Raw genomic sequence first — 27,342 nt, 5'->3', positions numbered from 1 at the left:
GAAGATGATGATGGTTGAAGTCTTTGTTTATTTATCTCTAAGCTCTAATTTAAATTAATAACATGTTATACTTTTCTACTATAATCTTCCAGCAAATAAAAAATTATGGGTGTATCACTTAAATACAGCTTGTAAAAAACTTTAAGGAGCTGTATTGTTAAGTCATTCTGTACCTCAGTGAAATAATAAATTTTTTTGAGTGCTTACATTAGTGTTTGCTAAAATGCACCGCTTAAGGGATCTGGACACAATACTGACCTAACTTGCATGCTGTAACTTGCATGTTATATTCAAGTTCTACTATAGGAAAGGAGTGCATACCCTACCCCATCATCATGCTTCTAATTTCCTGCAGCTGTACTTATAGAAAAAATAAAGACAGACGTGGCAAATAACACTGGATTCTTACAGGATTTCCAGTGTTTCATTCATGTGAAGGAAAGACTCCCCCCCACTCCCCCGAATGATTTGTCTTCATAATACAGTAAATTACACTACTTCCCAGAATAAGACATACAGTACTGTACCTCAGTGTACTATTGAAACTTTCCTACATAATAACCATGTTACATTTTAGGTAAACAGAGAACATTGAATTAATAATTTAGAATACTTTTCTACTATAATCTGTCAGCAAATACAAAATAAATAAAGCTTGTAAAAATGTTGAAGGTGCTGTATCGTATACATTTTTTGAGAACTTACATTAGTGCCTACTAAAATGCAACGCTTAGGGATTTGGACACAATACTTTTCTAACTTGAATAATTCACATTTAGATTGAATCATTCCCCCTCCCCTGAGTGCCCGTATCTGTGCTGGGTGTGGTGTACGTAACAAAAGGTTGCCTGTTATACACTAATTCCATGCATTGTTAAAATCGAGAACAATGGTCAAATCTGATAAAGATGTTCACACCCCATCACTGGTTGATAATTACCAGCTGTTTCCAAAACTTGTATCTGGAAGAATAAAAAAATAGATAAGTCAAAACAAAAATAATTTAGTGTCATATAAAAGGGCAAAGCTGATTTTAATTGTGATTTAATGTGTTTAAAATATCATTCTCGTTGCCATTCCATTTCTTTCAATACATATTAGTTATATGATTTATATAATTATTTAATGTTTCTGCAGTTAGTCTCATTCATGAATTCATGATCCCCTTCCCTAGCTCGTCTTGTTTACCCACTTATTTTCTCAGATGTTATTTCAGTGTATGCCATCCTAATTTGATGGGGTTTATATCGGGGAGTCTGCAAATATAGAGATATGTACAGTACGGTTATTGCTAATAATAAAACAAGCACACACAACAGCAGAGCATAGCAAATAGTATACAAGTGTTCAAAACAGTCTTACTTTGGAGGTGATTCGACCCGGTTTACTTTGCCGTTCTTAATAAATGTACAGCTGCGGCCGCCTTTATCCTAATGCGGCCGTAGCGGCGCAACTCTGATAACAGCGGGCAGATGCAGTATATTTTCTTTATTTCCAGAATATGTTCCGGTATTTTAGTGCTCGTAATATTAGCATATTATTAGCGCTGTCTGCAATACTGCAATACCGTCTAAAAACTCAGGTGGGTGTTCGCGAGCTATTGTCTTCAAAGTCTAATACTGTAGCAGTTCAACCTATGTCAGTACATAGTCTGCGTGTGCGCGCGAAGTAATTGTAAATTTGCATATTTATACATGCATGTACAGTGCTGTATGTCTCATTTGAACATTGTTGAAACGCATAGGCGTGTACTGTAACAGTATCACATTTTGGCGTACTGTATACAGCGCTCTCCCCTCGCTCGCCCCCGCACACACACAGGATAATTTACTGCACTGCAGTATTTCAACTTCTTATCTTATCTACAGTACACCTCTCCCACACCATTCCTTTGAATGGGTGGCTTTCTGTCTTTAATCGCATTCCTGTCATCACATTTCTGCGTGCAGAGCCTGGTTTGATTTATTCTTCTGTGTTGATTATAAATGCTCATTGTGGGGAAAAAAGTTCAAGACTGACCAAAAAAAAATTTTCTCGTCATTTTTTATTTTTATTTTCTCAACATGTGCCTGCCTAAACCATCTTGATATTACGATATTCAATCGGTGCTGTAGCTTGTTTGATTTTTATGTATTTGGGGGTGTGGGGATTACATTATTATGATGACCTGCCTGCCTGCGGGATCCTCTTTGGGATGGGAGCTAGCTGATGATTACTGTTCATGCGCCTATAATTTTACCACTGCTTGCTTGCGAAGTTCAAGAGTAACCAAAAAAATATATATTATTTTTTTCTCGTCATTTTTTATTTTTATTTTCTCAACATGAACATGTGCCTGCCTAAACCATCTTGATAATACGATATTCAATCTGTGCTGTAGCTTTTTACTGCGACAATGTGCGTTTGACTGCACATGATTGATTTGTGTGATTTTTATGTATTTGGGGGTGTAGGGATCAAATTATTATGATGCCCTGCCTGTTGAAAATATGTGATGCCTTTGAACTACAGTACAGCTAATCCTTCATGCAGCTTTACCCCCTCCCCCCGCAGACACACACAAGGCTCACCCAAGTATTTCAACCTCTTATCGACACCTCTCGAAAACCATTTATTTTCATAAGCTTGTCTTTGTGCTTTTAATCGTCCCGAGAAGAGCATCAACTCTCTGCGCCTGCGTGTAATCCTCTTTAGGAAGGGAGCTAGCTGATGATTACTGTGCATGCGCCTATAACTTCACCACTGCTTGCTTGCGAAGTTCAATAGTGACCAAAAAAAAAAGATTTCAACCTCTTATCGACACCTCTCGAAAACCATTCATTTTCATAAGCTTGTCTTTGTGCTTTTCAACCTCTCTCAGACCATTCGTTAATTTTCCTATTGTTGGCTTTCCCTTATGTTAATTTGATTATGTAACCAATTATTAAAAAGGTAACCGATTATTAAAACTGTATGTCTTTTTGAAGAATCCCCCCCACACACATTCACAGTGAATTTAAAGTTCAAAGAAATAAAATCTTGATGTAATTATATATGTATTTTATTTTATTTTATCAGGAAAGAAAAATACAAATAATCATTGAGAGTTGTTTTTTTTTGTGGGAATCATGACTGTAGATACACTATTGAAGTATGCAGAAGAGAAATAACAAAATAGTACAGCACAGTTGAAAATTGAGGGCCGGTGGATAATCATGAATAATGCACATTGATAATAATAAAAACAGTAATACAAATTTTCCGTCTTTATTTTCTTCCTCATTCTGTGTAGTTCATTGAGGGAGGGGAGGTTTTGTGTAAATCATGACTGCACTTTAGATACACTTTACAGTACACACAGTTCACAAAATTTACACATGATACCCCCCTCCTCCTGTGCATCCATTTTTCTCTGAAAAGACAAGAAAAGAACAAATTAGTGCAGTTATATGCATACTGTATTATGCCATTGTGTACTGTATAGCTACTCCATATTGAACTACAGTATGCAGATAGTACTGTCAAACTAGTCTATACTGGAACTACTGTATACTGTAACTACTGTTAAATACTTTGTAACCAGGTGGCTAGTGCTGCTCTCTCAGGAAATAATAAATGTGTGCAGTTAGGTGCATATTAGGGCATTGTGTACTGTATAGCTGCTCCATATTGGACTACAGTAGGCAGATAATACTGTCAAACTAGTCTATACTGGAAATACTGTATACTGTAACTACTGTTAAATACTTTGTAACCAGATGGCTAGTGCTGCTCTCTTAGGAAAGAAAAAATCTGTGCCATACTTACCTGTATCATACTGTACTTGGTTTGCGTGTACTTAACGTACTACCTTCCTGATGCTTGCCCATTATGCGCGATCACAATGGGCAACACAGTCGCAATATGGTCAATATATTTATTGCATCGTTCCACGGTGAGTACATCGTTCCAAAAACTCAGTATGCCTTGCGCCAACTCATCCTTTTTGGAGGGTTTCACGACTTTTCGGATATGATCCTTCAGCTGATGCCAGACCATTTCGATTGGATTGAAGTCTGGCGATCTGTCATTGGAGGGGGAAAAAAAGGTCATTAGTTAAAGAGATACACATTAAAAACAGTGGGAAAAAATGAGACATGGTTACCGCACTTACTCCGCTGGCGTCTTCACCCAGTTGATACCACGCTCAAGAATATGCGCTGTTGACGCGGTGTGCTTCGGATCGTTGTCCTGGTAGAAAAGGTGACCATCTGGGAACTCACGTGTGATGTATTCCACAATCTCAGGCACAATTTGCTCTTGGAAAAAAGCTTTATTCATGATTCCTATAACAAGAAAAGAAAAGTGCTCAAAAAAATGCACACTAGTACAGTACAGTGCATAAGGCAAAAGCGTGTGACTTATTTTACCTTCAAAGATGACAATGCATCCTGGTCCACGCCTAGAGATGGCACCCCACACATGCATCTTCACTGGGTGTTTTGGACGCGGCTTCATAGATATGCGACCTTTTTTGTGGAATGCAAAGGTGGCAAATCTCTCCAGCGATACAGTAGACTTGTCAGTGAAGATGCAATCCTGGAAAGTTTCTCAACTGTCGTTCCATGCCTGGGCCTGGACCACTCTCTTAATCTTGTTAACGTCCCTTATCATAGGGTACGCTCTGTAATGACAAGGAATCATTTTATAGGTACAGTACAGTTTCTTAAACAACACTTTAACATCCTGTACTGTCCAGTACTAACCTCACACGTCCATATTTCCATCCAATTCTGCGTCTCGTCTTTTTTATGCTGGTCTCGGATACAGTGAGATTGTGATTTTGCAGCAGAGTGTATTTGACCCTTAAGGCACTCTTCTCATCATTCTCTTCACTTATTTTGTCGACCAGAAGAGTTGTCTCCCTACAGTGTAAAGAAAAACCACAATTCTGTAAGTTACAGTGCAGTAGGCCACAAGTACAGCACATCATTTACAGTAAACAATAATAGATAGATATACTGTATTATATAGTTATATAAATATACAGAAATAACTATAATATTAGATAGATCTATACTATATAGTTATATTAATTTGCAGCAATATAAACAATAATAGAGATATACTGCACCGACACACTTTATTCGAGCAAATACCCAGTATGTACCTGGCAGATACCTGGAATGCGCCGCTCCTCACCTCTGACAAGCCCCGTTGCGTTTGCCTTCCCAGCCTGGGTTCATGCCTGGCTGACGGGCGGCTGATCTGTTAAATGATAATGATTAGGATTTAATAGGCTGCAATGCTTCGCGTGTCTACCAGATGGCATAAATTCATGAATTGTAATGCAGTATATATATATATATATATATATATATATATACTGTGCAGTATTGCAGCCAGCGGGAATAAAATGCTTCAATCCCTGCCTGGAAAATAACCCAATGCACTCGGGCAGAAAACAGTCACAAACCTCAATACACCCGGGTATACCCGAATTCGTGGGACTAGCCGAGCTCGAATAAAGTGTGTCGCCAGTGTACTGTATTATATAGTTATATAAATATACAGAAATAACGATAATATTAGATAGATCTATACTATATAGTTATATTAATTTGCAGCAATATAAACAATAATAGATAGATATACTGTATTATATAGTTATAAAAATATACAGAAATAACTATAATATTAGATAGATCTATACTATATAGTTATATTAATTTGCAGCAATAGTAACAATAATAGATAGATATACTGTATTATATAGTTATATAAATATACTTATTCTGCAGAAAACTTCTTCTGTATAAATTTTTCTCAAAAGAATGTGGTACCAACGATGAGAATGTGGAATATTTACAACTGAATACACAAGAAAATATGCATTTACAAGAACTTGAATCCCTATTAGAGGACCAAGGCATCACACAGATAGAAGAAAAGGACATTTTATTACAATTGAAGCCACAGTCGACCTTCTGCCCTCCATGGCAGATCTGCCCTCCAGTGGAAGTGTACCTGAAAATGGTTATGGAGGATTTCAAAAAGATAACAACCAGGATGGATGACGCTAATCTTACAAGAACTGAGTCTATGGCGATAAAAGAACTTAAGGCGATGCGGGATGTCGTCATCAAACCCAGTGACAAAGGCGGCAACATTGTCATCTGGCCTGAGATGATGTATGAAAGAGAAGCATATAAACAACTTAAAAACCATGCATGCTACACAGAAATTGCCTCAGACCCCACAATCCACTATAAAGCTGAAATTGACTCTATACTGAGGTCAGCGGTGCTAGATAAATTTATCACAGATCGTAATAGTCAGGCCCTAACTTTAAAATTTCCCAGAGTTCCAACATTTTACCTGTTACCTAAGGTACACAAGGACCCGACCCACCCCCCGGGGAGGCCCATCGTGTCAGGCATAGGGGGGTTGTGCGAACCCATCTGCAGATTTATAGACTCTTTTCTGCAATTTTCAGTGGAGACGCTGCCATCTTATATTAGAGATACGATGGATGTGTTGGCGCGCCTAGCCCACATCACGGTCGATGAGAATACACTTCTGGCGACCTGTGATGTGGAGTCTCTCTATACATGCATTGATCATGAGGATGGTTTGCGCGCCACACAATTCTATCTGTCCATGCAGAACGTCTCCGCTGGACTGATGGACCTTATCCTGAAGCTATTGAGGTTTATCCTCACTCACAACTACTTTATCTACAGGAATAGGTACTATCTGCAGAGAAGAGGCACTGCGATGGGGGCCACTTGCGTACCCTCCTATGCCAACCTCTTCCTGGGCTGGTGGGAACGGGAAATGGTGTTCTCTGAGGAGAATGCAGAGTTCACTCAACACGTGTTGTTGTGGTTGAGATACATCGACGATATGCTGATCCTTTGGCAGGGCACTGCCGCGGGGTTCAAAAGCTTCATCGATGTTCTCAATCACAACGACATGAATATTAAACTTACCTTTACCTGCAGTAATACACAGGTGGAGTTTGGATCTCTATATCAATTTGAGGCCTGATGGCATCCTACATACTGACATCTACCGCAAAAAAACAGCCACAAATGCCATACTTCACGCATCCAGCTTCCACACGGAACACCAAATCAAGGGTATTCCTAAAAGCAAATTTTTGCGTCTAAAACGCAATGTATCCACAGAGAAAGGTTTTTCTGCAAGGGCAGGGGAGATGAGGGAAAGATTTAGTCAGAGAGGGTACAGCAAATGCAGCGTGGAGAGGGGTTACAAAATAGCATTAGACACCCCCAGAGATACTCTATTGTGCCCCAAAACGAAAATTGCCTCAGACCGCAAAATCCGCTTTATAGGAACATATAACAAACAATGGCCCATATTGCGCCAAACACTCCAAAGTTATTGGAACATTCTTATGACTGACCCAGATCTCAAGCAAGCACTGGGTGACAAAATCACCATGAGCAGCCGTAAGTCCCCCAATCTTAGGGACAAACTTGTGACCAGCCATTTTGTCCCTACTACGAATGACACTTTTCTTTCAACGTCTAGGAAAAAGGGCTTTTTCAAATGTAAAAACTGCTCCGCTTGTCGATACATGTGCTAGACAGAAGTGTTTACCGATTCCTCCAAGACCCATACTTTTAAAATCAAAGAAAGTCTTGGGTGTAAATCGAAGGGTGTAATATATTGCATCATTTGTCCATGTGGGCTTCCCTATATAGGGATGACAACATGTGAACTAAGGTTTAGAATACTTGAACACGTGAGGAACAGCAAAAATGCCCCAAGAGACCTCCAGGCGTTTAAGAAAATAACCTCGGTAGCCAGACATTTCTTTCTGGCACATGCATCGGACTTTAACCTTCTACAACATTTGCGATTGAAAGAGTAAGTCTAGGGCTGAGAGGTGGCGACTTAGAGAAGGCACTTCTGTGTAGGGAGTCCAGGTGGATTGTTCAAATGGACTCGATGATTCCTCGGGGCTTGAACGATTACCTGGGCTTCGCTATGTTCCTATAGGCGAGCCATTAATTTATTATTCTGTATACAGGATATATATTTTTTATTCTATCAGATGCCCACTTGAAATAACTCCATATGTAATATGATGAGAATCTCATACACCCCTCTCTTTCTCCCCCTTCCCCCCTCTTATTATTCATCCACAGAGTCCTGGGTTTGCACGCCATCATTCCGCCAGAAGTTTGAATTTATCTATACTCAACCTGGGGACCATATATCTTGAATGCAGGACTCCTAATTTACACCTTGAGTCCACTAGGAGACTGCTACGTTATTATCTTCGTTTGGACATCATCGGAAGGACTCATTGCTGTTATGCTCAATCATGTTATACATGACATCTTATATCTCCAATTAGAGACGTACATCTGGAAGGACAACATCAGGCTCATTTTCTATTATGGAATAAGCTGATTACATATCATGCTTTGATACCTAGCTAGGATTTTTATCAACGGATCCTAAGGGACAAGGACTCCATCTATATCCAGGTCATGATTGATCCATGGATAAATACCTGTGTTGGTTGACATGTATGTGACACGAGTCAAGTCTGCTCCTCATGCATATTTAAACGTACTGTTAATCCATAGCTATATGTGGGACTATCCCCCACTGTGATCTTGTAAATTTATTGGTATATGTGTTGAGATTTCATCTATTATGAGAGGAATTATATACCTATATTTCCTTGGTTATAATGTCCCCTCACATTCATTTTTCTCATGTACATTTGTATGTATGCCCCAGCCATAACTTACTTGCCTGTGCTCTATCTACTTTCATGCTCACCACAGTAATGCTGACCACTTTATTGTTTGTCTATAGCTCCCTCAGATAAAGAGCATGTGCCTGCTATAATTGCACTATTTCCATGTGCATACTGACTGCAGTTAAATCCCTACATGTGTTTTACTTGCAAGTGTCGATCCATATGTACTGCGCATGTGCAGGGAGCAATGTAGTGTCAGCTCTGTTTTGTGACCACACGGGGCCGTCTGGAGAACTGGCGCGCATGCGCATTAGAGTGTATACAGAAACAATTTTGCCTGCATGGCCATGACTCACCACAGGGCGCTTTGGGCTCTGACTATAGCGCCACTTGATGACATCACGGACATGAGCAGTGGCATCCGTGAAGCCCGGTTTTTGCCCTTAGTGTGAGTACCCTGAGACAGATCCCCTCAAACACCTGTGGCTATTTGTTTTGATCAGTTGCAGCAGTATACTAGACGACCTTGTAGTGGGATGACTTCACATGATGTCATATGAATACTTGGGACATACCAGAAAGGTATGATTGCCAATATTTCACCTTCTTGGTGGAGGGGGCGTCCCTACAATATAGTTTTATCATTGGTTTACTCACTGTGACACCCATAGACTCATATAGTTACATCAACACACACACCTGTCTGCTCTTTGTATAATAGATTACTGATTGATCTCACCAGGTGACCACACTCACTAGCCCAATTAGGTTCCTTTTTAAAACACACATGTCACCCTGCCTACATCACCACTCCCAGTAGAAGGCCCTTGGCTGAAATGCGTAGGAGCAGGTCTAGTAGGCAGGATCCCCTGGTCTGTCCCCCCTTTGGGACACGTTATCATGCTGTGAGCATTGCTCCTTGTCTCCTCCTTCCATTTTTGCTGTGTACCTGACCATAGGTGATGTATTACTCTCTGTTGCTGCAGGCCTAAGTGTGCTTTCTAGGCTCTAGATTGTGTATCTCTTTTTTCATTTACATGCTATTGTGTCACTTTAGACATACCCTAGATTTATGGGGATATAAGTGTGTTGTGATTTTGTATTTGATCACGTAGCCATAGCCACGGTTGCTTGGCCTGTTATCTGTTTCATTGTACTTACCTTGTCAGGTACCTTATAGTATTATTATTGTCTATTTTGACATTTGGTCAGTTTCCTATTAGAACACACCCTAGGAGAATTGTCAAGTTCTGCAACATACAGGGGATCCATGCCCTCATTTTAACTTTCTGTGCTTTGTTTTTAACCATTGTTCTGTGACAATCAACCAATAAAGATTATGTGATTTGTACTATCCAGTATACTAGAGTGCTTCCTATTCAGGGCCTTTTTTCTCTCTCTCACCCTATTTAATTGCCCTTATAGCACCACCGACATATCACTGTATATTGATTAAATCCAGTGTCGGTATTTAGTTGCAATTATCTATCCTGTGGTCCCCTCTTTCTCCCACATAAATATACTTACGCGTTAGTTACCGTTGGTGTCCTTGTGCGTTGTTTGGTCATACCGTGTGCATGATAGCACACAGTGGTTGTTGGTACAACGAGGCCAGAAGCAGCTAACCAGCATTGGATATCTGCAATGCATTGTCCGCTCGTGTATATCTCCTTAATTCCCATGCTGAGATCCTTTGAAACCTTTTTAACAGGCATTGCTGCGAGTAGAAAGAAATACAAGCACAAGAATGTATATTCGATGTTTAGTCGATGTGTATTCAATGTGCAGTGAATCCACAAAATGGATGGTGTATTTATATGTTAATGACTCACATTAGAGTACGCCCACTTTTAACACCTGTACCTCGTTGCCATGCAAAAAAGGTTACACACTTTGCATAGCCCACCTCTCGATGATCTGTATCTGAACTTTCCCTTGTCCAGATATCGCATTGTGACATCTGCTTCCATGGATCAACCCCGATTCTACGGACGCAGGAACCCACTCGCCTCTGCCGTGCCTGTCATGCAGAAAAAGCGAAAGGCGGGAGCCATTTCCAAGCCAAGGCCAAAGCGAAAGGCTAAGGCTAATAAAGAAAACCTTCTGCTGACCCCAATGGCTAAGAGTTTTAATACACGTAAGCCTTATTATGTCAAGAAGAAATTCGGTGATGTACACTCGAAGCAAAACAAATGGCAGCCAATCCATCAAATCCGCAGACCACTTCCTCGATTACGCTTCGACGACTCTGCCGCTGCTCTACCGGAAATCCACAGCCCATCTTCTCCACTACTCGTCCACAACGCTGCCGCTGCTCTCCCGGAAACCCACAGCCCATCTTCTCCACTACTCTTCGACGACGCTGCCGCTGGTCTCCCGGAAATCCACAGGTCACTTTCTCCATTACGCTTAGACGACTCTGCCGCTTCTCTCCCGGAAATCCACAGGTCACTTTCTCCATCCCTCTTCGACGATGCTGCCGCTTCTCTCCAGGGAACCCCCATCTCATCCTCCATAGCACCCATCCACCCAGATGTCCACAGCACCCCATGCACAAGATCCAGCTCGTTAGACCGCATGCTGAATGGGTTAAGTGTCGATATCCCCGGGAACTCTACTATGCTGGTAAAGATAGATCTTCTTTTAGAGACCATGCCAAATATGGATCAACGGATGGAGAAGATGGATCAACGGATGGAGAAGATAGAGACTGACATAGCGGGGATACATAATTTGCTCGGAGTTCATGCCCCTGTATCTACGACGCCGGAGCAGGAGGGTGGCATGGATGGGATGAATGGGACCCTCGACTGCCTTCCATCACCAGGCGCACCCCCTCCACCAGAAGAATATGTGTACATGTATGCCATTGACGAGGATGACATGACAACCCCGTCAAGACCACGCCAGGAGACAACACGGCGACCAAGACAGGTGGAAAGCATTCTCCCAGACAACCTACCCTCGCCCGCCGCCACAAGCATACCCGCTCACAGAAGAACACCAGCTCCCAGAATCCAACCCACATACGCTTGCATCGATACAGTGCCCGATATCATCCTGCGCGAGCTGCCCAATCCACTCAGGGAGAAGTATAGGGTGATGAGTGCTGGTTTACCCTAGAAGTATGCCATGTTAATTTTCAAGCACCACGTGTCCTACTTGGTGTACTGCGGGTGGGCCAACAATGTAAACTACGAAGGAAATCGTGGTAAAAAGGGCGCTTCCTGAAAATTTAAGAAGGACTATTGTGGAGGAATTGCGGCACTATTTTTCAATTACAGATTCTGTAATGAAAATCGTGAGAGATGCCATTATTGGCATTTTGCGTCATACCAGGCATCGGCCCTGGAAGGACAATCTGGTGGGGATCAAATTTGCGTGACTGTTCAAATGTTGTTTATTTTTTGACTTGTTGCTTGTTTTATTTTGTATTAATAAAGAAATGTTTTTACTTAAAAAAGACCTGAACAACTCCAGTCCTCGAGGGTCTGTTTGCGGCCCTCGAGGATTGGAGTTTTGCAGGCCTGACTGTTCAGCACACCATCCTTGTTTTAAATTTTATTAATAATTTTTTTTACTAACACCATACAGTTGTGCTGTAAAAGTTTTGACTTTCTGTACTTTAATAAAGGAGATGTTGCGTGTTTTAAATTTTATTAATAAAGATTTTTTTTTACTTACACAAGACCTGCACATCTCCCGGTTTTCGGTATCCTGAAAACCGGGCCTGTTTGCGGCCCTCAAGGACTGGAGTTGTGCAGGCCTGACTTACTGTACTGTACACCATCCTACTGTAAATGTTTTGTCTTTCTGTACATAAATGGTTTTACTAGCAGTACACCATACACCTGTAAATGTTTTGAATTGCTGTACACTATCAAAGTTTTTAAATTGTTTTTGTAAATAAATATTTTGCTTACCCCATAAATGTTTTTGTACTTACTCCACCAATAAAAGAAATTGTTGATTTTTTTTAAATTGTTTTATTGTCTCCTTTTACACTGTGACAAAATACAGTGTTTCTAGAACATAGAGTATAGTTCTGTATACTGTAGGCATGCTCAGTACATCACAAGAGTATTAAAACAATACATGCTGTACGGGTATAGAATACACATATGTACTGGAATACATGTAGAATAAATGCATACTTTTTATTTTTCGGGTTTATTATACAGTATATATATAAAATAGTATTGCATACGGTCTGAAAACAACAGCATACTGTTTCAGGTTTTCTATGAAGCTTTCAGTTACAGTATTCTATCCTAATCAATAACAACGGCCACTAAACTGTTGATTCCGGTAAGTGTTTTTTTTTACACAAAGCGATATTATCCATCGAAATCCCTCCATTTGCCGTTTTCCGCATAAGATGACAAAGTTTTCTTTTCTGAGGAAAAACAAAAGTACAAGTTTTACTGTAATGGTCAGTCAGTCCCCTAAAGAAGCTCCCACAGTCAGTCCCACCAATAATTTTCTCTAGGGGCGTCTCCTGTTCACATGCGTATGCGCCTACTGTCGATGTGATGACACGCATATGCGTTTCAAGAAGGTTCCAATGCGCATGCGCCTAGCTTTCCACCAATTGTTCAGTATCTACTGTAGAAGCTGCTCAGCCAATGATATTGCTTGCAGGAGAATCGCTTGACTGTGCATTGATATTGATATTTCAAAAACAGAATAAAATACGGCAACATTACTCACCATAGACTTTGCCAATCAGCTGACGCCGAGCCACTGCCAGTCCCGTATTCCTGATTATACACATAGTTGACAGGTGACAGCGGGACTACTACACCTGTAGTCAGCTGATGAGGCTTGAAATCGCTTAGGTACAGTACATGCACACTTTCTGGAATCTGTACGCGAAATCCGGCTCAGGCTGCAGGTATCCGGCGGGGACAGACAGCAATGGTTGGTGGTCACCAGGTTTTCACTGACGGTCGGACCATTATTTGTAAAAGTCATAATTTCGATAAAATACTGATAAATTTGACCAACTGTTGCCATCTTATCATCTGTTGTATTAATCGCGGTCCATATTAAATAAGCGTACGTTATGTCGGGTTTTTGGAACACGGACCGCAGTGGCGCACTCATGTCGGAACTCTCAGGACAATAGAACACCAGACACTGTGCATTTAGTTTTTAATATGTAAAGCCTAAATTTATACATTATTGTAACTTCTGCAGTACCAAGGTCAATTTACAATGGGCCACTGTGGTATTTTTTTTAAACACCTGCAAGTCGACACATTACTGAAGCACATGCGCATTACAATTCATGAATATCTGCCACCTGGCGAATACGCGAAGAATTGCAACCAATTAAATCCGAACCATTATCAATAAACACATCAATAAACACATCAACCGCGGGTGACGCCGGCATGAATGCAACATGAATGCGGCATGAACGCGGTGAAGTGCGTGGCATTCGGAAAAAATCCCTGAAAAAATTTGGAGATGTCGGAGAATAAAAGGGGCCGCGGCTGTAGCAGATGCACTGTATTTGCGGTCATTGTCTTGAAAGAGCTGGTGACCCGTGGGAAGAAATCTAAAATGCATGGTGCTGCCTGAGCGATATTACATCAACCAATTTGTTTAGTTGCGGTAGCAAAGATGCATTTTTGATATGGCTGAAGATGAATAAAGAAGACGAAAAGAAGAATACTGTAGATGAAGATAAAAACAATATTTGAATCAACAACTTTACTCACTAGAGAAGACTCTGATCAACAGATAAAGAAGGGCTTTTATCATGTGGAGGATCCTTCGTTGCCTGGACAAATGGTGTTGGACTGCCATCAAGGTAGAAAAAAAGGTAGAAAAAATGAATGGTCACTAATCCCTTGTACCGACACAAGCTTGGTAGATTAAAAAATAAATTTTATTACAAAAAAAGACTGGACATCATGGATAAGACCACTCTGACGCCTTTCATCCTGACATTGGACTTTATCAAAGAGGACATTTTCCTGATAGCAGACACGTCTATATAGAAGCAACCAGAATCTGATTGGATGGCTACAAATCAGACTCAGCAGATACAAATGATCACATTAGAGTAGAAACATATGTAATTGGTGACACATTAACACTGACTAGTCTGCACAGAAAAGGTCAACCATATGCATATATATCCATATAAAAAAAACACACAATAAAAAACAAAAAATTAAAAACAAAGATCATGATGTCAAGCGCTATTAATAGATGAATGAACAATTAATCATGGAAGCAAAATAATGATAATGAAAACAAATATATTATAATATAAATAATAATAATAATAATAACAAAATATATGTAGTAACACATAACCTGAATGAAATGATAATCCAATAGAAAAAACATATAATATCAATATTTACATAATGTGATAATACAAAATTCAGCACTCTCCATTCCCTCAATCATGTAGAAAATGTTTCAACTCCCAATCCGAATTGATTCTAAGGGGATGGAGAGTGCTGAGAGTGTATATCCAGTACATCTCATTTTTGTTTAATATATTTTCCCTATTACCACCCCTGGGGTGACGGGGTACATGTTGAATGGCAGAAAAGGAAAAATTTCCAATGCCCCCCCTAAGGCATTGGGAGAAGTGTCTGGACACTTGATGGACAAGATCTTTCTTTCTAATTAAATGTGTATGTTCAGCTATACGAAGCTTAAGAGGTCTAATAGTGCGGCCCACATATCTGTGGCCACATGCACATAAGAGAACATACATAACGAAACTTGTGTTACAGTTCAGAAAATTCTTAATATAATACTTTTTAACACCATTCGCATAAGTTATAAATTTTGCAGGTAATGCATACTGACACATAGAGCAGTTGGCACAACTATAAAAACCCTTTGGTATAGTTATAATGTTAGGACGACCTGAATTAGAGTCAAAAAGACTTGGTGATAGGTGGGAGGCCAAAGTCTTAGCCTTACGAAAAGTGAATCTAGGTCCATTTTGCAATAAAGTACTGCACCGACACACTTTATTCGAGCAAATACCCAGTATGTACCTGGCAGATACCTGGAATGCGCCGCTCCTCACCTCAGACAAGCCCCGTTGCGTTTGCCTTCCCAGCCTGGGTTCATGCCTGGCTGACGGGCGACTGATCTGTTAAATGATAATGATTAGGATTTAATAGGCTGCAATGCTTCGCGTGTCTACCAGATGGCATAAATTCATGAATTGTAATGCAGTATATATATATATACTGTGCAGTATTGCAGCCATCGGGAATAAAATGCTTCAATCCCTGCCTGGAAAATACCTCAATGCACTCGGGCAGAAAACAGTCACAAACCTCAATACACCCGGGTATACCCGAATTCGTGGGACTAGCCGAGCTCGAATAAAGTGTGTCGCCAGTGTACCAATATCTTCATCCAACAAAAGTGTATGCCAATGTTTGGATATAATCTTTGAAATTTGAGATGATTGTGAACTATAGGTAGTTATAAAGAATGGACTCTGTGTAACATTATATGATGACGTCTTTGGTGTTTTAGACCTAGATCCAGTCTTCCGAATGAGAACATCCCTGTCCATAGAATCAGCTTTAACAAAGGCTGCCTGTATGTCCTTTGTATAATAGCCCCTGGTCAAAAATCTGTCAATCATTTCTTTGGACCTTGACAGAAAAATATCATTATTAGAGCAAAGTCTCTTCAATCTCATAAATTGAGATCCAGGAATATTCCTAATCAATGAATGGGGATGACAACTCCGTGCATTGAGAAGCATATTCCTGGAATTCTCTTTCCGATAAATATAAGTCTGGATATTCATATCACTGTCAATGTACAGGGTCAAATCTAAATAATGAATGTGATTAATATTGTGCTCAAAAGTGAATTTAATATTATAATCATTAGAGTTTAAATAATGAACAAAAGAAAACAAAGAGTGCTCATCCCCTTTCCAAATTAGAATCAGATCGTCAATATATCTCTTAAAAAAGACGATATATTGACGGAAAGAATTATTAATGTGTTAAATAAAATGTGACTCCCAAAAAACCATAAACAAATTAGCATATGACGGTGCAAAACTGGTGCCCATAGCAGTGCCCAATTTCTGTAAATAAAAACGTGAATCAAATAGAAAATAGTTATGAGTGAGTAAAAATAATATAGATTCTTGTAATAAAGTGCAATGTGAAATAGATAAGGTGGATAAATCAAGAAAGTGTCGTATAGCTTTAATACCGTGATTGTGATCAATAATTGAATATAGGGAGGTCACATCTAATGTGACCCACCTATATTCCTTATGCCATTTAAGATCCTGTAAATTGAGAATGAGGTCCGCTGTATCCCTAATATAGGAAGGAAGTTGAAATACCAGGGGCTGTAGAAATTTGTCCACATACCGCGATAACCCATCTCCCAAAGATCCAATACTCGCCACTATTGGTCGTCCCAGGGGATCGACCAGCGATTTATGGATCTTTGGGAGATGGAGGAATACCAGAATCACGGGATGTGGACAATTGAGAAACTCACATTCCTTAAGACTAAGTACATTGAGAATTCTCCCAAAAGATAACAATTCAGTCAACTCGAAAGAGTACAGAGATGTAGGATCCTCTTTAAGGACCTGATAAAAGTTGGGGTCCTGTAACTGTCTAAGTGCTTCCTGTTTGTATTGATTAGAAGACAGTACCACCAAGGCACCCCCCTTATCCGCGTTCCTAATCACGATGTTTAAATTTTTCTTAATTTGGTCAATTTGTTGTACCTCAGTGTAAGTCAAATTCCCAGATTTAGTATTAGAATAAGAAAAACCCTGTGAAAGTAATCTTAGATCCCATTCAACTAAACATTCAAATGTAGTAATAGAAGGGCCCCTGTTGTAATTGGGGCAAAATATAGACTTCTTCCGAATCTACGGAACCAAAGAAAGGCTGAGTATGTGTGGTTAAAGGCTCTCCTTGTGACTCTAATAAAGCATCCATATCGGAGATAACACAATTTTCTTGAAAATTTAGTGAATTCTCATTAAATACAGAATCAGACTGTACAAGTTCAATAGAATCCGTATTTGTTTGTGTACCCAATAAACGATTTTTTGAAGCAAATAGTTTCTTTAGAGAAAGTTTACGTGTAAATTTTTGGAGATCTATAACAGTTTGGAATAAATGGAAATTCTGTGTGGGTGCAAAACCTAATCCTTTATTTAAGAGCGTCAGTTGATCCAAGGAAAGATCTACACCTGATAAATTAATAACATTATCAGGAGAGTTCATTCGTATTTCTTCCTCTTGGATCTGCCTCGGCTTTCGTCGCTTCCTCTGTGACCTTCGTGTTCTCCCCGGCCTTTGGGATTTGACTGTAAAAAAGCCGAGGAGGGTTGACCAGATGATTTAGAAACCCTTGGTTTAAAAGTAGAAGTTGAAACTCTATCATCATAATTAGTAGCTCCCCGGTCATCTCTTGAATGGCCAGTAAATCTATCAAAGGACACAGATTGAGATCTTGTCTCATAGTCAGAAACATCTGAGTCAAAACTGGAAGTCTCAACTCTGGTGTTCTTTAAGATAGATTTGTTTTGATTTTTCTTAAACCAATTTTTTGATTGTTGCTGTTTACCCCTTGGTGTACTTGAACTAGTAAACTCCCTAGTAGCTTGTGGTCTCTGCCAACAATATATTTGGGTTTTGGTGTAGTCAATGCGATCTCTCTCAAATTTAGAGTGTTTCTTCTCACTAATAGTTTCTTCAATTGATTCTACATTAGAAGAAAGGGTTTTATCATTTTTAATAAATTGTTCCATTTTGGAAAATGGTTTTAATTTATTTTGCAGAGTCGCTATTTTTTCCATAAGCTTTGATTTTTCAGATGTTTTCTGTTGGATAATGAGATCCATAAGTTGTTTTGAACAAGTATCAAGGATTTTAACCCAATCTTGTTCAAATGTATTACTCAAGAAACCAAATGAAGGCACCTTTTTAACACGCAATCCCCTAGGGATTCTATTACATCTTATATAGTTCTCAAGTGAGGTAATATCCCACCAGAGTCTTATATTCATAACAAGAAGTTTTTCTAATTTGACAAAATGGTGTGTCAAGTCAGATGGTTCATCATATGTAATATCTAAGACCCGATCAAAAAGGTGTGCTGCTTTTTTGAAGCGTCTAGTATTATCCCCACAAGAATAAATATATGTACTGTCATCATCATCTACTAAAACATTATCATCCTCATTAAACTCTTCCATGGTATATAAATGAAAATAATATTACAAAAAAGGAATAAATAGATAAATAATATCCAAAAAAGCTTGATAAAGTAGTCCTGCTCAAGTGGTTGTAGCCAAAAATAATAATAAGTCCGCAGTGAACAAAATCAGATATAAAAAGTTTCCAATATTCAAGTATTCAAAAATGCAAAAAAATATTTATCGGAAAGAGAATTCCAGGAGTATGCTTCTCAATGCACGGAATTGTCATCCCCGTTCATTGATTAGGAATTTTCCTGGATCTCAATTTATGAGATTGAAGAGACTTTGCTCTAATAATGATATTTTTCTGTCAAGGTCCAAAGAAATGTTTGACAGATTTTTGACCAGGGGCTTTTCTACAAAGGACATACAGGCAGCCTTTGTTCAAGCTGATTCTATGGACAGGGATGTTCTCATTCGGAAGACTGGATCTAGGTCTAAAACACCAAAGACGTCATCATATAATGTTACACAGAGTCCATTCTTTATAACTACCTATAGTTCACAATCATCTCAAATTTCAAAGATTACTGTATATCCAAACATTGGCATACACTTTTGTTGGATGAAGATATTGGTACTTTATTGCAAAATGGACCTAGATTCACTTTTCGTAAGGCTAAGACTTTGGCCTCCCACCTATCACCAAGTCTTTTTGACTCTAATTCAGGTCGTCCTAACATTACAACTATACCAAAGGGTTTTTATAGTTGTGCCAACTGCTCTATGTGTCAGTATGCATTACCTGCAAAATTTATAACTTATGCGAATGGTGTTAAAAAGTATTATATTAAGAATTTTCTGAACTGTAACACAAGTTTCGTTGTGTATGTTCTCTTATGTGCATGTGGCCACAGATATGTGGGCCGCACTATTAGACCTCTTAAGCTTCGTATAGCTGAACATAAACGTTTAATTAGAAAGAAAGATCTTGTCCATCAAGTGTCCAGACACTTCTCCCAATGCCCTAGGGGTGGCATTGGAAATGTTTCCTTTTCTGCCATTGAACATGTACCCCGTCACCCCAGGGGTGGTAATAGGGAGAATATATTAAACAAAAAGGAGATTTACTGGATATATACTCTCAGCACTCTCCATCCCCTTAGAATCAATTCGGATTGGGAGTTGAAACATTTTCTACATGATTGAGGGAATGGAGAGTGCTGAATTTTGTATTATCACATTATGTAAATATTGATGATATATGTTTTTTCTATTGGATTATCATTTCATTCAGGTTATGTGTTACTACATATATTTTGATATTATTATTATTATTATTATTATTATTATTTATATTATAATATATTTGTTTTCATTATCATTATTTTGCTTCCATGATTAATTGTTTATTCATCTATTTATAGCGCTTGACATCATGATCTTTGTTTTTAATTTTTTGTTTTTTATTGTGTGTTTTTTTTATATGGATATATATGCATACGGTTGACCTTTTCTGTGCAGACTAGTCAGTGTTAATGTGTCACCAATTACATATGTTTCTACTCTAATGTGATCATTTGTATCTGCTGAGTCTGATTTGTAGCCATCCAATCAGATTCTAGTTGCTTCTATATAGACGTGTCTGCTATCAGGAAAATGTCCTCTTTGATAAAGTCCCATGTCGGGATGAAACGCTTCAGAGTGGTCTTATCCATGATGTCCAGTCTTTTTTTGTAATAAAATTTATTTTTTAATCTACCAAGCTTGTGTCGGTAAAAGGGAGTAGTGACCATTCATTTTTTCTACCTTATTCATTATCTCGGAATGGAGCACACAGAGGTCTCATAACGTTAGCAGGTGCTGATCATCATTATTCAACAGAGGTGGTATCCTGACAATCTATGCGCCGGAGCGCACTGCATGCTGGATCCCCAGTCAGAGCACAGCTGTTGGCTCTCTGGACGTGGCCCTAGACGAACTACATGCCGGAGTGCACTGTGTGCCGGGTCTCCAGACAAGCGCAGCTGATTGTTCCCGTGACGTCATCTCCATCGACCGGCTGGGGAGTTGGTGCGACTTCCAGATAGCAGAGCGTTAACGGCATCCATTAGAACCTTGCGCAGTAGCGCCCTGCTTTCCTGGTTCCAGCAGCCGTGTACCCGCATGTTACAGGTTACGGGTGTTTCGTTCATTTACACAGCTCAGCTGTTGGGGTGGCAGGTTTACTAACCGGCACAGGGCAGCATTTATTTGCCCTATACCCTATATTTGCCTTACCCTATAACTTTATTATCATTATATACCTGCATTGAGACCACTTCCCTTGTTGCACCTGGACAGTGGCTGTATACTTGCCTATATACCTATACGTGATTGTTTAGCATTGGAACACAGGAGGTCATTCTCCACCTTTTTTCTTGGATTGCCAACAGACAATCTGCCCTTGTATTATAAATGGGCCAAGGGGTCTGGATTGACAAAATTGGTATTTTTAATGGTTTTTCATTTTTGAGGGGCTTATGGGATTTGAACGTGTTGTTTTTGGATTAGTTCACGGAGGCCAAGACCCTGAAAATAAGGGTGGCCCTCTAAATGTATGGGGTAACTGATCTTTATTATTTGAATGTATCCTTTGAGTGACAAGAGAGCTACAAAGGCTCTCTAAGATTTTATAAAAACCCTTAAATCTGTGTCCTCTTGTGTGTATGAATGTATATATGTGTGTGTGTGTGTGTGTATATATATATATATATATATATATATATAGATATAGATAGTTACCAGATGAAAGTCCAGTAATGAGAGACAGCACACTGCGAGTAGTCATACAGACAAATAATTATATTGGAACAAAGGGCACTGCAACCAACGTTTCGGTCACCACAGAGGGACCTTCATCAGGGTTATGTGGTATATGGACAGGAAAAACCAGGGGAGCGGTTGTACCTTAAAATAAAAACAAAATCTGCATAGTGTGATAATGTTACGCACAATAAAGTGGTTTCTAAGAAACTTAGAAATCTATAAGGGAAGGCTATAACACATATAACCACCCAAGAATGGTATAAACACCAAGAGGAGTTAAGACCTTAGCAGAGACAAACACAGGGATAAACAAAACACTTTTATCCATAAATGAATGAATTGGAGGCTTACAGAATCCAAAAGGATTAACAGCATAGGGAGTAGGTAATCATCCGATCATCTGGTCACTGCTACTGCTGCACTGCTGCACGCCACCCGACTGTGTCTCGAACAGCCGTCACGTCACTTCCGGAATCCCGGCCGGTTGGAGATGACGTCACAGGCTCAGTGTTCTCTCTCGCTCAGTCTCAGGGTCACACTCAACGTGTTTCGACGCACTAGAATGACGTCTTCATCAGGAGTGTTTGTGACCTGTTCTAAGGGTCTTTATATACCCACTCAAACATATGTTAACCCCTCCTCCAAAAGGTTAATCATTTAAACATCCTAGCATCTGGGCAGCAATAATATCTATCCCATTTATCTAGGTACACATTAGGAACAAGAAATTTTATACAATACATAAAATATCCATAACAGAAAGATTCTCTCTTTAGCTATTTAAGAGAAGAATCATATTAAAATTATTCATACAATTTTATTATACATAAAAATCAATAAAACATTGTAGCATTAGAACTCACTATAACTAGTTCCTAACACTAAAGGACGACGATAGATGTATCTTAAAAGACATGAAACAAAAGAATGTTAAGGAATTAGAAGTTAAGGAAACAGAAATTTCATATCTCATACATCAAAAGAAACTATGCACATATACAGAGCAGATGTTATAAAATCTATAAAGGTTATTAAAATGTATATATAGATATTTCTATATGATGTTTTTAATGTAAATATACTTTTTATTTTTAGTTCACATGCCTATTGTTTTATGCTAATATTGTCCGAAAGCCAAAATTCAATCCTACAGAGTGGGAATTAGATGTGTTTTGGGGGAGATTTATGGAGTGTGGGTGTTGGCTGTTGGTACCACCCTGGTTAGACCACCTGGGGCTGGGGATATTATGGTAGAGGCTAATCCTGTGTTTGCCTTAGAGGTTAGTAAAGCATTGCCATGCAGTGCCTTACTAGCCTCTTAGGTAGACAATCGGGTATGTAATGTATGTTGAGAATGTATTAACCCCTATGGTGCCTGTACGATGCATTGGTATTTTCAGACATCAAAGGGGTTATGTATTACAGTACCTGCTATTGGCTGTGTAATAACTCTTATTACATAACCCTATGATAGAAGTATATAAGATTCCCCTCCCACATTGCATCACTAGCAGTAATTATCTCTCATTTACCAGTGGAAGTAATTACTGAATATCTATCACAATTTTAATATTGTGTTTGGTACATTTTTACGGCTATGTTGCTGACTTAGGGCATAACATTGTGGTAAAAACGTGCATTATTATTTTTGTTTTACTAGTTAAGATATTTTATCCACAACAAAGACCAGATATGTCTGGTTAAGGGATACACCAAACATTAGCGCTGATAGATCACTGCACATTGGACACTTTTTTCCCTTTGTACTGTATGTCAGAATAATACAATATTTTTGGTGAATTCTTGAGTGAGATAAGGAAAATAATCATATTTCCCTAACAAAAATGAAAAAGGGTATTTATTTCATAGCAATTTGTTGCAATTTAAAGTAGCAGTCCAAGCTGACGTTTATTTAATTTTTTCCCCTTTAATATTAGCCTCAATACAATCCACACAATGATAAGTAATTATCTGAGTTTCCGATCAAGCCATTCTCCTGTGATCGATCACCGAAGATTCCGTTCGGGATATCACTGTAACGATGCTCATCTTTAGCAGGAAGTGGACACGCAGGGCTGAGTTACAGTAGGAAGTTGAAATAACAAACCTGAGCCAAGGGACAGAGTCCTGATAGAGTAGTGAGTTGTAGGTCGAAGGTCAGGGCTGGCAGCAGTGTTGTGAAGTCGGTGTGGATTCTGAGGTCGAGGCAGGCTGAAGACAAGTATAGTCGAGGTACATGAGCCGGGTCTGGTAACGTGAAAGACAATAAGCATAAACGTGTTGCATGAACACAGCAGGAAACTGGAACTTTGCACAGCAACTTCCTGCTCAGAGGGCAGTCCTTTTAAAGGAAGTTGCCAGAGACAAAGATGGATGATTTGGCCACAGAGGGCGAGCAAGAGCAAAATCCCGAACAGGAATCTAAAAGTCCGGTAAGGATTTTGCCAAATCAAATAGTACCACCCTATCCAGAATCGATCTCCGGACGATTTAGATAGGCTTGTCGGGGGATCTCCGGTTGAACCCTCGGATCAAGGAGGAAGTGTGGACATAATCAGCCTTCACCCAAGAATTCTCCAATGGATCGTATCCCCTCCAAGACACCAGGTACTGGAGGCCACCATGACCATGGCAGTACGTGGTGAACATAGATGGTTGTTATTCAAATTGAATAGAACATTGATTAAGAAATCCCCTGCATGGCATAAGGTCCCCACCATACCGTAGAGGAGTCGGGATCCGAGGTTCTCTGGTCGCTGGGGATAACAGGAGCTGTATCGGAGCCGCATCTGCAGCCCTCAAGTCCAGCTGACAGGTGCCAACGTGGGGATACTTACCCCTGACAAAGAAGGACCACCTTTTAAAAGCATAGAGTTGCTGGGAGGACCAGTTACGGTGTAACACCAAAGACCGGAAGTGACGTAGAACGCCGGCTGGATTGGTGGTGGATGTCGCAGAAACCCGAGTAGAACACACGAACTGGTCTGCCTCTATTTTTTGGTTTTCACACTGTCATGTATTTAATCAGTACCTGAACTTTTATAAAGCTGGAGCTTTTACAGAAGAAGTCCCTCTTGAAATTATTATTGCCAAAACGGAGGTGAATTGTCTTCAAACGATACCGTTACGTGCCTGTATAGGCACTTTTAAGTAAGTGCATATCTTACCACTTCTATGTGCTGAAATTATCATGTGAATGTACTTCACTATATTGCTCTTTTTCTTTCTCACATCTTTTCCATATCACGAGGAGCGCCTGAGCATTGTGAACATTTTTGCTGCTGCTGGGAATTGGGAACAATTCAACTGTTCAAGCTGCACCACATCAACATATCTCTAAAAGTTTGGACTTTATTTATGTTAGAGCGCTTCTATCTTTGCTAAAAAAAGGTGCCTATGTGGGTGACTAAGTGCTGCACCGCATAACACATCCATGCCAGTTGTTGCTCGTGTAGGGAAAGGTGTTGCTCATTATCCCCCAAATACTATCCTTGCAGGGTAATGGCTCATCCTACCTCAGTGGGGTCCATATTTGGGCCGGGCAAAATGTAACAATGCTCATCTCAAGCAGGAAGCGGACTTGCAGGGCTGAGGTAGGAAGGTGAAAGAACCGATCTGAGCTGGGGGACAGAGTCCTGATAGAGTAGTGAGTCGTAGGCTGAAGGGGATAAAAGATATCACTAATTGGCGCTCCCCAAACACAAAATACAGCAGTAGACTTGCACCACTTTGTGGTGTTAAAGATATTAAATGGTAGTAAAAACGGTACTGTACATACAGATATACACAGATATATGAAAGTCAAACAACTGTAGGAATCACTCAACCTCTAAAAAGGAACAACCACATTCCTCCAGGAATACAAATGCAGAAAGGTGAGGGAGTTGATTGTTAACAGTTGACCACTGTGGGTTAACAGGATTCCTTTCCAGATCACTATATGTACTCAGTGAGTATGTAGGTAGAGTAGAGCAAGAGAAGAAAGCAGGGGATTGGTTGTGAAATAGTTTAAAATAATTTTTAATACAGGACTGACATAGCAACAATAAAATCCCTTTACAGGGCACTCACATTTGTTAGTGCCCTATGGGCATTTAATGGTGTCTTTAGATGATAGTTTATTTTTCCTCAGTTCCTAGGACCCGGTGTGCATCGTGGCTCTGCCTCGAGTCCCCCCCAAAAGCGGCCGTTGGGAGTGACGCTCTGCTCGGCTCTGTGCTCCGACGTCACTTGTTTCCGATCCAGACGGTATTCCTCCTCCTTCTAACTCAATGCGTTTTGCTAGACGGGTGATAGCTTCATCAGGAGTGTAGTAACCACTACTCTACCTACTGTTAAAACATCCTAAATCCGCCTCCTATTGGTCCGAACTGAAACTTAGCTTAGAAGTGTAAACGGATGATTCGCCAGACTCGTTCTCTAAAACACCAAGCATCAAGGGCTCTTATACGACCGGATAATAATTAAATTATACAGAATACTTCAAAATGCTTAAACCAATGTCTTCAATAATACAGATGTTGTATATAACGGGATACTGTGCTTGTAAAGAGAACAGGAATGTAATGCTTAGTAAACATACTTAAATCAGCTGCATATTCACAGAAGCAGATTTGTCATGAATGAATAACATCTGAGAATTAGAAAAACGGCCGGTTGCGATCTATCCTCATAATACTATACTAATTACTAAACTTTGTAGTTCATCCAGTTAGGGATATATTGAAGTGCTCCAAGCTGATCCAAACATGTTCCCCAAAAAACAAAAAGGGAAGAAAATAGGGGGGTGGACATAAGGGCCATTGTCGCCCATAGGTTAATATAACATAATAGATAGTAATAAACATCCTATGGTTAAAGGATGAAACTTCATTCTTTTAATATTAGAATAAAATGTAATCAGAAAGTAATACAAATTATTTATTAAGAAAAACAATAGTAATTGTTAATTAAAAAAGTTATAATACCATAAAAAAGCAAAGCAAATAGGTTTCTGCGCTTGAGCTGTCAATCCTTTAAATGGTATAATCCGCTTGCAGCGAACACGTAAGGGGTCACTCTTCACAAAGCCCCTATAGAGGGAAAGAACCCCCAACAAAGGGGGAGTCTCCCAATGGAAAAAAAAAAAAAAAGGTACGCGAAGCTCACCGCAGGATTACAATTGATGCTTTAATACAAAGAATATAGCCCAATGAAGGGACTAAAAACCAGACATAGTCTACAAATCAAACAAAAAATACATGAATACGGTCTTCACAAAAGACCACACCAGAAAACAAGTGATATCAAAAATAATAAAAACAAATAACAATTCCACAAACCTAGAAGGGACCACGTGAGTGGTAATACCCCCAAACAAGTTCACTAAGAACACGAGATGTGGGTAGTTAACACAACCAGAATAGCAAGAAAGTGCAAGTGAAAGCCTCAAAACACCCTGGTAGTGTAAGTACGCCGAGGGGAAGGAAAACTAACCATGAGAGAAAGAGGGCAGCAAGCGTGACCATGTAAATGGTCCGGACCGGACAAGGGGTCTAATGCAGTCCTTGCAAGAGAGAAATAAAAGTGACAACGCGTTTCGTCTAATAAGACTTCTTCAAGGGGTCTTATTAGACGAAAAGCGTTGGGACTTTTATTTCTCTCTTGGGACTGC

General features: G+C 39.6%; 1 long non-coding RNA gene across 1 annotated transcript; it reads right to left on the bottom strand.

The window, feature by feature from the left end:
- Positions 1-21,995: 21,995 nt before the first annotated feature.
- Positions 21,996-26,069, bottom strand: LOC142470140 (uncharacterized). Its single transcript, XR_012789181.1, has 4 exons — positions 25,761-26,069; positions 25,205-25,347; positions 23,797-23,936; positions 21,996-22,593 (listed from the first exon to the last, which is right to left on the bottom strand). It is a non-coding gene; the product is annotated as an uncharacterized LOC142470140 (long non-coding RNA).
- Between the last annotated feature and the right edge of the window lie 1,273 nt (positions 26,070-27,342).

The sequence above is a fragment of the Ascaphus truei genome, chromosome 1 (genome assembly GCF_040206685.1).
Source record: "Ascaphus truei isolate aAscTru1 chromosome 1, aAscTru1.hap1, whole genome shotgun sequence".
Classification (NCBI taxonomy): domain Eukaryota; kingdom Metazoa; phylum Chordata; class Amphibia; order Anura; family Ascaphidae; genus Ascaphus; species Ascaphus truei.
Note: the sequence above shows the minus strand (reverse complement) of the source record. Positions and strands in the feature narration are given on the sequence as shown.